The sequence below is a fragment of the Theropithecus gelada genome, chromosome 13, assembly GCF_003255815.1.
Source record: "Theropithecus gelada isolate Dixy chromosome 13, Tgel_1.0, whole genome shotgun sequence".
Classification (NCBI taxonomy): domain Eukaryota; kingdom Metazoa; phylum Chordata; class Mammalia; order Primates; family Cercopithecidae; genus Theropithecus; species Theropithecus gelada.
Genome location: NC_037681.1, coordinates 20,089,209 through 20,100,589, shown reverse-complemented (window position 1 = coordinate 20,100,589; position 11,381 = coordinate 20,089,209).

The following is an 11,381-nucleotide window of genomic DNA, read 5'->3' as shown; positions in this document are numbered from 1 at the left end:
GTGGGCCAGGTACTCAGATGTTCCTCATACATAATGAATGAAATTTTAGGTTGGTCATTCCTGACTTCCGTACCTTGGAACACACATTCAGGTGTGTCTGCCATACTGTTATTCTAAGGGTTTGCTTAACTTATTACTCTCAGGTACGTTTATCATATGGCTCTTAACAAAAGATTTTAGGGTCATTCTCTTGATTTTATCTCATGTTTTCCTGTCAGCATCCTGGATTTAATTTTTGTCTCACCATATATTTCTTTCTTTTTTTTTTTTTTTGAGACAGACTCTCGCTCTGTTGCCCAGGCTGGAGGGCATTGGCATGCTCTTGACTGACTGCAACCTCCGCTGCCCAAGTTCAAATGATTCTCTTGCCTCAGCCTCATGAGTAGCTGGGATTACAGGCATGAGCTGCCATGCCTGGCTAATGGTTGTACTTTCTGTGGAGAATGAGTTTTGCCATGTTGGCCAAGCTGGTTTCAAACTGTTGACCTCAGGTGATCTGCCCGTCTTGGCCTCCCAAAGAGCTGGGAGCCACTGTGCCCGGCCTCACCAAATATTCTTAATTTTAACATCTACCATCTGAAATAAGCTGAGAATTAAAAAAAAAAAAAAAAGTAAAACAAAAAAAACCCACCACAAGTCCTGGCTGTCTTTAACTAGCTGGAGACACCAATTTCTTGCCACCTGGGCCTCTCAATAGGGCAGCTCATAACATGAGCTCTTATATTCTTTCCCTCAATTTTTGTATCTCCCTTCCCTTTTTATTAGAAACAGCAAGAAGAAACCAGGCAGTATCTTCAACACTTTGCTTAGAAGTCTAGCTAGATCACCTAGTTTATAAGTCACATTTTCTACTTTCCATGTTACTACAGGCAGTAAATAGTATTGTCAAGATCCCTACTGCTTTATAATAAGGAGCACCCTCCCCTCAACCTTTCTCTAGTTTTCAATAACTCACTTCTTTTTTGAGACCTGGTGTATCTTCAATGTCCATATATTTAACAGTGAATTCAAAGCAGTTTATGTTTTCACAGACACCCTCTTCAAAGCCCAATATCCAGTCCCAACACCATCCCACATTTTATGTTTTTATATAGCAGCACTCCACTTTCAGGTACTGAAATATGTATTATTTATCTACTTATATTAACAAATTAACTCCCCAAATCAGCAACTTAAAACAGTAAACAGTACCTTCCAGATTTTGTGGTTGAGAAATCTGGGTGCGGCTTAGCAGAGCGTCTGTGACTCAGGTTGCAACGACGTTGTCCCCTGAGGCTGCAGTCTCCTCGAAGCTCAAGCAGGGAAGGATCCACTTCCAGGATCACTCATGTGGCTGTTGCCAGGCCCCAGTCCCTCCCTGATTTGCTAGCTGGAGACACTAATTCCTTGCCACCTGGGCCTCTCAATAGGGCACTCAACACGGCAGCTGTCCTCACTTAAAGTTGAGTGAGAAAGAACCCTCTCTCTCTCTCTCTTAAGAAATGTCATAATCTTTTTCTAACCTAACCTGGGAAGTGATATCTTATCACTTTGCTTTATTCTGTTAGAGTCAAACCACCCTGTCCAGCCCACATTCAATGGGACAGGACTCCACAAGGGCATGAAGACCAGGAGAAGAGATCATTTAGGACAATTTCAGACCAGCCTATCTCAAAGGCAAGTCTGTTTAAAGTAACAAAGACTGTAATGAGGGAAATCAAATTTTCCCAGAAAAACATACACTCTGCTGTGGAACATCAACAAAATCAGAGCTCAGACAGAACATGCGGCTCACCTGCCCACTGAATTCCAGCAAACTTGAGGTGAACAGGTACAAGTGTCCTTGAAAGGTAAGTGCATAAGTGTGAGGGTCTCAGCTGAGTCTTGTTGAATCTTCAAATTGTGGAAAGCTCCCTCCATAAATAAAGAAACGTGTTATGGTATAAGTAGATTAAGTTGTATTGACTTACTTCAGCAAGGAAAAACCACCGCAAAGACAATTCTGAAATTGAGTCATAGTAGTGGAAGTAAATGCATGGTTTTTGTTGCTTATAGCTTAGAGGTCATTAGGAGGGGACTATTTGAAGTAGGATGGAGTCTTTGGATTGATTGATGTGAGGCAAGGCTTTGAGCAAATGAGTATTGGGCAAGTCATAAAACATTCTGCAATTGCAATTGTATGAGGGTGGTTGTTCCAGTTTTTAGTGGCCACCACTTAATTTAAGACACATTAATCATATCATTGCCTAATGTAATATACAGGCATACATACTTTGGAGATATTGCACGTTGAATTCCAGACCACTGAAATAAAGTAAATATGACAATAAAGTGAGCCACACACATTTTTTGGTTTCTCAATGTATATAAAAGTTATGGTTACACTATAGTGTAATCTATTAAGTGTGCAATAATATTCTAAAAGAACAATGTGCCGGGCGCGGTGGCTCAAGCCTGTAATCCCAGCACTTTGGGAGGCCGAGACGGGCGGATCACGAGGTCAGGAGATCGAGACCATCCTGGCTAACACGGTGAAACCCCGTCTCTACTAAAAAATACAAAAAATTAGCCGGGCGAGGTGGCGGGCGCCTGTGGTCCCAGCTACTCGGGAGGCTGAGGCAGGAGAATGGCGTGAACCCGGGAGGCGGAGCTTGCAGTGAGCTGAGATCCGGCCACTGCACTCCAGCCTGGGCGACAGAGCCAGACTCCGTCTCAAAAAAAAAAAAAAAAAAAAAAAAAAAGAAAATACTAAGGAGTGCTGAGATTACAGGTGTGAGCCAACGTGCCCAGCCAGAAAAAATGTACGTACAAATACAAGTGGAGAAAAATACACTGATGCTCTGGGTTGTACAGATTATGTAATTTTTCTTTATATTTTTATGTGTAAAAGAAATGCATAAATTAGGCCAGGTGCAGCGGCTCGTGCCTGTAATCCCAAGCACTTTGGGAGGCCGAGGTGGGTGGATCACCTGAGGTCGGGAGTTCAAGACCAGCCTGGCCAACATGGTGAAATGTCTGTACTAAAAATACAAAAATTAGCCGGGCCTGGTGGCGTGCACCTGCAGTCCCAGCTACTGGCGGGGGGCTGAGGCATGAGAGTTGCTTGAGTCTGGTAGGTGAAGGTTGCAGTGAGCCGAGATTGTGCCACTGCACTCCAGCCTGGGTGATGGAGTGAAAGTCTGTCTTAAAAAAAAAAAAAAGAAATGCGTAAGTGCATTACCTTTTAGTCTCTTAATTCATACTGTAGAAAACAAAAGCATATGAAGACAAGATCCAAAGGAGTATCCAGAACATTCTGGGCAATGAACCAGCAGGCCGCTGGTGTAACTACGTTCGAGACGGGTGGTCTCAGGAACAGAGTCACGGCTCACCCAGTCCTGCTCTGTCCCTGCTACACAGGACCGAGGCTTTGCCGGTTCTCGATGCCGGGCTGTGCAATTCTGTCCAGGCCGGGTCACCTCCCCAGCTGCTTTATAATTCCTTCAAAAGTCCTAAGGCCTTCAGTAAGTCCTTGCTGATTATCACCTCATCACACCTTCTTTCCTAGGCACAGAAATACAGGAAGCAATCATGAGTTGTCATAAGAAGTGGAGGGGTCGTAACCGGAGCATTGGAACATGAGGCAGCTGGGTCCTCCAAGTGGCCTGGCAGTCCTGGTTCATTCCGGAGTGACCGACCCACCTTCCTAGGCGGAACACTGGACTGGCCTCCAGGAGCAGGAGGGCGACAAGGAAAAAGGCAGCTCATCCAAGCTGCTGTCTAGTTATGTCCATCTGTCCATCTGTCTCCTCGGCAAACGCATTCTTAGTCATCACCCGGAGCCTGTGACTCTCCCAGTTGTCCAAAGGGACAAACCCTTGGCCTCCTCTTCCCACCGGTGCACTGCTACACACACCCGCACCGGCAGTGGCCGTCTGACCCGCTTCCTCCCTTTCATTCATAGGACTTGATGCAAATTAAGGCTCTGAGGGGATGATGGTGCCCATCTAGACCCACACTGAACTGTCAGTTGTCAGGAGCTGTAAAATCCTTCCAGCAGCCACCGGCAGGCTGACTCCTCGTGGGTGGCACAGCCCTGCCCCCTGCTGCTCACCACGGAAGCTGCATGATAGGGCACCCTGGATGGGCTGGGAGTCTTTCTGGACTCCACTGGGACAGTGGCCTCCAGACACTGATTTTGAAAATTCATCTCTTAAATTGAGTTATCTGCAGATCTCCCCTTGTTCTAGATTGAATTGTATCCCTCTAAAATTCATGTGCTGAAGGCCTAATCCCCAGTATCTCGGAATGTGACCGTATTTGAAGACAGGGCGTTACAGATACAGTTAAGACCAAGTCATAATGAAGGAGTATGGTCCCTAATGCAATGTGACTGGTGCCCTTATTAAAAGGAAATGTGGGCAAGATGTGCATGCAGGGAACACAAAGGCGGGGACTGCGGTGATGCAGCTCACACGCCAGCAACCACGAGAAGCTGGGACAGAGTCCTAGAACCTTCTCCCTCACTGCCCTCATAAGGGGCCAGCCCTGCTCACACCTTGCTCTAGGACTTCCAGCCTCCAAAAATGTGACACAATAAATTTCTGTTGTTTAAGCCACTCAGTTTCTGGTACTTTGTTACAGCACCTCATTATGACCAAACAAATACACTCCTCGTCCGGGGTGTTCTTAGGGTAGTTGGGAGTGGTTTTAAGGCTTTACAGCATGTGTATGATCAATTCTAAAGATTTCTCCAAAAACTTCGTCAAGAAATTACACAGTGAAATGGAAAATGCACTGGATCCCAGAAGACCGAGGTTTTAGACCAGGGAAGAGCTGTGTGACTTGGAACAAATGCTGAGCTCTGAGCATCATTGATAAATGAAAGATATGTACGTGATGCCCTCTAAAGCGCCTTTCAGCATTAAACTACATTTGTTTAAATATTGCGTTCAATCCTGCATAGGGAAATGCAAACTGAAATATACACACACACCCTGAACAGTCCCAAGTCCCCAAAAGCACAGAACATTTTAAGAGAAAAAAAAAAAAGGGCCAGGCGCAGTGGCTCACACCTGTAATCCCAGCACTTTGGGAGGCTGAGGCAGGCGGATCACCTGAGGTCAGGAGTTCGAGACCAGCCTGGACAACGTGGTGAAACCCCATCTCTACCAAAAATATAAACATGAGCTGGGCGTGGTGGCGGGCGCCTGTAATCCCAGCTACTCAGGAGGCCGAGGCAGGCGCGTCGCTTGAACCTGGGAGTCAGAACTTGCAGTGAGCCAAGATCATGCCATTGCACTCCAGCCTAGGCGACAGAGCCAGACTCCATCTCAAAAAACAAAACGAAACACCAGGCTGCCCAGGAGCTTGCTGACGAGCTCAGAAGGTGGCAGTGGGGCAGAGCCAAGCGAATGCCCACCTGCCTGCGTGATCACTCAACACCCTGTGAATGGGCTTCCCGTGTGTTTTGCTTTCAGTGGACATGACCCTGGTCAGGCTAGCGAGGCCTGACTCGTCCTGCTGGCATGTATTTCTTGGAACGCTAAATGTGTCTTTCTCTCGGGAGGCTTGTTAGACACTGAGTTCAACCAACTCTGGTCTCTGACATGGTAGAGTTTCCCAGCCCACAGAACGGAGGTGCAGCTCCTGGGACACAGAAATGCACACAGTTGACCACACTGGAGTCACCTGGGAACACCCCAACCTGCACCCACATAGTTCCCACTCTGTATCTTCTTTTTCTTTTTTTGAGACGGAGTCTCACTCTGTCGCCCAGGCTGGAGTGCAGTGGCGTGATCTCGGCTCACTGTAACCTCCGCCTCCCGGGTTCAAGCGATTCTCCTGCCTCAGTCTCCCCAGTAGCTGGGACTACAGGTGTGCACCGCTAAGCCCAGCTAATTTTTGTATTTTTGGTAGAGACAGGGTTTCACCATGTTGGCCAGGCTTGTTTTGAACTGCTGACCTCAGGTGATCCACCTGCCTCGGCCTCCCAAAGTGCTGGGATTACAGGTGTGAGCACCACGCCTGGCCCACTTCTATATCTCCTGATGGAAAGGGAAGATTGAACACATCGGAACAAAAGGAAACTGGATACCAAAATAGTACTTTCTTCCTCTCCCATCACCTAAACTTTCCAAATGAATCCTGACCTCCAGATGTAGAACCACAGCCGAAGCAACTACAATCACGTGCATATGGGAATGGGAAGTATGCCAGATACCTGTGTTAACCTAGACAACACTTGTGTTCCAAGAGGGAAGCAAGTTAGACAACAAAAATATCAGACACAAGATATTTAGAAAGTAGAAACAGAAAGATACAATGAAAAAAAAAAAAAAAACCCAAAACACACAAATAAGGGCAGGGACAGAAAGTGGATCTAGAAATGAAGCAAAAATACAAGTGCAGCAAGGCGCAGTGGGGCTCACGCCTGTAATCCCAGCACTTTGGGAGGCCGAGGGGGGCAGATCACGAGGTCAGGAGATCAAGACCATCCTGGCCAACATGGTGAAACCCCGTCTCTACTAAAAATACAAAAATTAGCCGGGTGTGGTGGCACACCTGTATTCCCAGCTACTTGGGAGGCTGAGTCAGGAGAATCGCTTGAACCCGGGAGGCGGAGGTTGCAGTGCGCCGAGATTGCACCATTGCACTTCCAGCCTGGCAACAGAGCGAGACTGTCTCAAAAAAAAAAAAAAAAAAAAAGCATGTCTGAGAGTCCTATTCTGGACACCGAGGCCAAGCAGATTTCTTCAGAGGGTCCTCAACAAGAACTAAATGTCTAAATTCCTGAGGAAAGAGGCACCACTGATTGGAGATGTGCAAAGGTTATTAGGGTTTTCAAAAAGGGGATGAATTACAGACCAATTGGCTTGATGTTGATGCCAAGTAAATTCTACATCTACTGAGTTCTAGACTAGTGAAAGTTCTAAAACATCTACTGGCAATTTTTTCCTTTTTAACTGAACTGTTTGGTCCTTTGAAGTGATTCATTTAAAGTTATTTTCATCTGTAATTTGGCTAAGACTCCCAGCTGTCCTCCATTTCCATTCTCCCTGTCTTGTCCAGCAAATCACCTCTGAATTTTAACTGGGCACATAGCTGCTTAAAATCGAGACTATTTCCCAGCAGCTGGTGTTCTTTCAAAGTGCGGCCATTGGCTGTAGGTAAAAATTGAAAGTGTCTTCAAAGGCAGAGGCCATCCTCTTCTACCTTTGTTCCTTCCCACTGGTGGAACAGACATGATGGCTGGAGGTGAAGCCGGGCCCGCTGGGGCACTGGGAACACAGACACGGTCCCTTCCCCGGGGATGCCTACGTCCCAGGGAACAGAATGGGGTCTAGCCCTGGGCTCTGCATTTTAGGAAGGGCATTGACAAACTCTAGTAATTTCCAGAAACGTAATCAGGAGAAGACCATGAAAATGTACTGAATGCTATGTCTCAGACACCAGTCTAAGTACTTTCCATGTATTATGTAATCTTCACAGTAACCACACAAGGTAGGTACTCATTTTCCTTTTACAGATGAGGAAAAAGGTTCATTAACTTGTCCAAAGTCACACAGCCTTTGACTCTAGCTACAGAGTCCTTATTTTGAACCGCTTCACCAGTGTTTCTCAAACGTTACTGCACATTAGGATCCCTGAAAACTTAAAAAAAAAAACAGGATGCTTGGGTCCCACCCTCAGATTCTGATGGAACTGTAATTCCACCTTGGTGGAAGCCATATGGAGAAGATAGCAGGAGCCTGGGACCAGAAGGACTGCAGAGCTGTCTATCATAACAGTCCTGGACTGGCTACACTCACAAGAATGTTTCAGCCGCATGGTAGCCTCTATTCCTCGAGGCTGAACATAATCCTAAACTCCCATACACAGCAGAATTTTAAGATATGACAAAATGCATTTACTGAAAAACATCTACACATTATACTTTTTCTTTTTTTTTTTTTTTTGAGACGGAGTTTCGCTCTTGTTGGCAGGCTGGATGGAGTGCAATGGTGCAATCTCAGCTCCCCACAACCTCCACCCCCCAAGTTCAGGCAATTCTACTGCCTCAGCCTCCCAAGCAGCTGGGACTACTGGCATGCCCCCACCACGCCCGGCTACATTTTGTATTTTTAATAGAGATAGGGTTTTGCTATGTTGGCCAGGCTGGTCTCAAACTCCTGACCTCAGGTGATCTGCCCGCTTTGGCCTCCCAAAATGCTGGGATTACAGACGTGAGCCACCGCGCCCGGCCCACATATTCAAACACTCAGCCTACCTTTTTTAGGTATGGTTAGGCCAGGTGTGGTGGTTAACGCCTGTAATCTCAGCACTTTGGGAGGCTAAGGCAGGTGGATCATGAGTTCAGGAGTTCAAGACCAGCGTGACCAAGATAATAAAACCCTGTCTCTACTAAAAATACAAAAATCAGCTGGGCATGGTGGTGGGTGCCTGTAATCCCAGCTACTCGGGAGGCTGAGGCAGAGAATTGCTTGAACCCAGGAGGCAGAGGATGCAGTGAGCTGAGATCCAGCCATTGCACACCAGCCTGGGCGACAGAGCGAGACTCCGTGTCAAAAAAAAAAAAAAAAGTGGGTAATAAAGTTAAGTCATTTATACATTGTCTGTTTAAAAATGTTTTCGTGTATTTGTGGGCCACAGTCAACGCTGAGGTTATTAAAGCAGCCGTGACAGTGGACAGTCTGGGGGCTCTATCTGAATGATGCCGTATCAAGTACCCGCTGAGGCCTGTAGGGATAGTACATTTGCATTAAGATGACTTTCATCCACACGTTACTGCTTGATTTTTAAAAGGTTTTCAAGTTTATTCATTAGAAATCATAGTTCTCAGATTTTATTGCTATTTTCACTTTGAGAAGACTGCTGTCCTATCATGGTGGGTTCAGAGACTGGTAACCTTGAAATTAAATACCTTTAGAAAACATTATTTCAAGATGTCCCTGTCCCCATCCCTTCATTACACAGTGTGGTACTGGGAGTGGTGTATATTCTGAAGTTCTCCAGAAAAAAATGATTCCAGATACTCATAGAAACAGAACTCAAACAATTAGTGAAAGAGATAAAGTTCAAGCAACTGGCTATTATATTAGATGGAACTAGAGGGTAAGAAGTGTAAACCACATAAAATTTAACACAGAAAGCAAGCCTAGGCCAGGCACAGTGGCTCACGCCTATAATTCCAGTGCTTTGGGAGGCCAAGGTGGGAAGATCGCTTGAGGCCAGGAGTTCTGAGACCAGCCTGGGCAAAATGGTGAAAGCCCACCTATACAATAAATAAATAATCCAGGTGTGGTGGCTTGCACCTGTAGTCCCAGCAGAGGCAGAAGGATGGCCTGAGCCCAGGGAGTTCAAGGCTGCAGTAAGCTGCTACTGTGCCACTGCAATCCAGCCTGGGTGACACAGTTGGACTCTCTGAGAAAACAAAAAGCAAGCAAGCCAGCCAGCCTAGGCCAGGCACAGTGGCTTATATCTGTAATTCCAATACTTTGGGAGATCTAGGCGGGAGGATCACTTGAGGTCAGGAGTTTGAGACCAGCCTGGGCAACGCAGTGAGACCCCATCTCCACAAAAAATTAGATGGGAATAGTGGTGCATGCCTGTGGTTAGTCCCAGTTACTCGGGAGGCTGACGTGGGAGTTCACTTGAGTCCAGGAGTTTAAAGCTGCAGTGAGATCTGATGGCACCACAACACTCCAGCCTGGGCACCAGTGAGACTACCTCAAAAAATAAAATTTTTAAAAAGCAAGCTCATGGGACACATATTCTCAAGATTTCCTGAGGGCTGCGTCACCAGCCAAAAAATAAAAGTAATTTTAAAAAATTAAAAATGAAGCAAGCTATGATCCAAGCTTCCAAACAAATCAACTACCCCCGGGGTAAGAATCTGGCAGTATTTATAAACATTAAGCTTTAGGGGGAAAATAAAAAAGTTTTAAAAACGTTTTAAGCCACGCTGCCGGCTGTCTCTGGAGATGTTAGAGCTAGGTCTGTATCCTGGCTGTCACTTCCTGTGTGACCCTGAGCAAGAAAATTACTTAACCTCTCATGCCTTCTCCTCATTTTGTAGATGAGGCGCTAGCTACATACTCAGGGCTATAGAATTAGATGAAGGCATGAAGTGTGGTGCCTGGCACAGATGCTCAGTAATGGTGGCTATTATTGGCTAATCTCAAACTCAGCAGAAACCAACGGTACGACAACTTACATCAGTAGTAGCGGATCTAGGGAGACTGTTACCTCTCTAGCCTATTTTGTCTCCCTTTGATCACATTCAACATTTGACGCTTGTTCATGTACACAGAACACTCGCTCGCCCCTAGAGGTTTCAACGGTCCGGAGGGGCGGGGGGCAGAGGCCAAAGCTTCCCAAGCGCAGCCAAGCTTGAAGATCACTCCTCTACTTCCATTATATGAAGCACAGGTGAAGTTACAAAAGGCAGATGACTGTTCTAGATGAAAAGTGGCCAAAGAAAGCCGGGCACAGTGGCTCATGCCTGTAATCCCGGCAGTTTGGGAGGCCAAGACAGGTGGATCACTTGAGGTCAGGCATTTGAGACCAGCCTGGCCAACATGGTGAAACACTATCTCTATTAAATATACAAAAATTAGCTGGGCGTGGCGGGGGTGGTGGTACGCACCTATAATTCCAGCTACTTGGGAGGCTGAGGCAGAATTGCTTGAACCTGGGAGACAGAGGTTGCAGTGAGCTGAGATTGCATCAATGCACGCCAGCCTGGGTGACAGAGCAACACTCTGTCTCAAAAAAAAAAAAAAAAAAGTGGCCAAAGACAAATGAAACACATGATACTTAATTAATCTTGGGTTGGGGAGGCTATAAAAGTCATTTTGGAAATTTTAATATTGTATTATCAGATATTGTGATATTGTTATTTATCTTGTGTGCTCACAGTATTGTGGCTACACAGAACATCTGTATTATAAAAAGCATGCTCAACTATTTAGGGGTGAAATACCATGATGCTTGCATCCTACTTTCAAATGATCGTGACACTGTATATAGTAACAGAAAGCACACACAGCAGATGTTAAACACCAGCAAAGGGTATACAAAATAGTTGCTTACTCTTTTAACTTTTACATATATATATATACACACACACACACACACACACACATATATATATTTTTAAATAAAAACCTCATACTAACACTCAGCCCAGAGTTACCACGCTGTGAATTACGTGACGGCTAAGCCCACACTAGCTATTAAAGCATCACTACTTTCCTATTGTATGGTTCTCCTGTTCATAAAACACTCAGTGCTGCTATCTCACAACATGTGTCTACACAAAACTACCCAATAAAAACTGCAAGGCCTATAGAAAAATGGGTTTAGGTGTTCAACACTCAAAATCTTTGTGACACATAAAAAGGTAGCAGTTTCATATATGT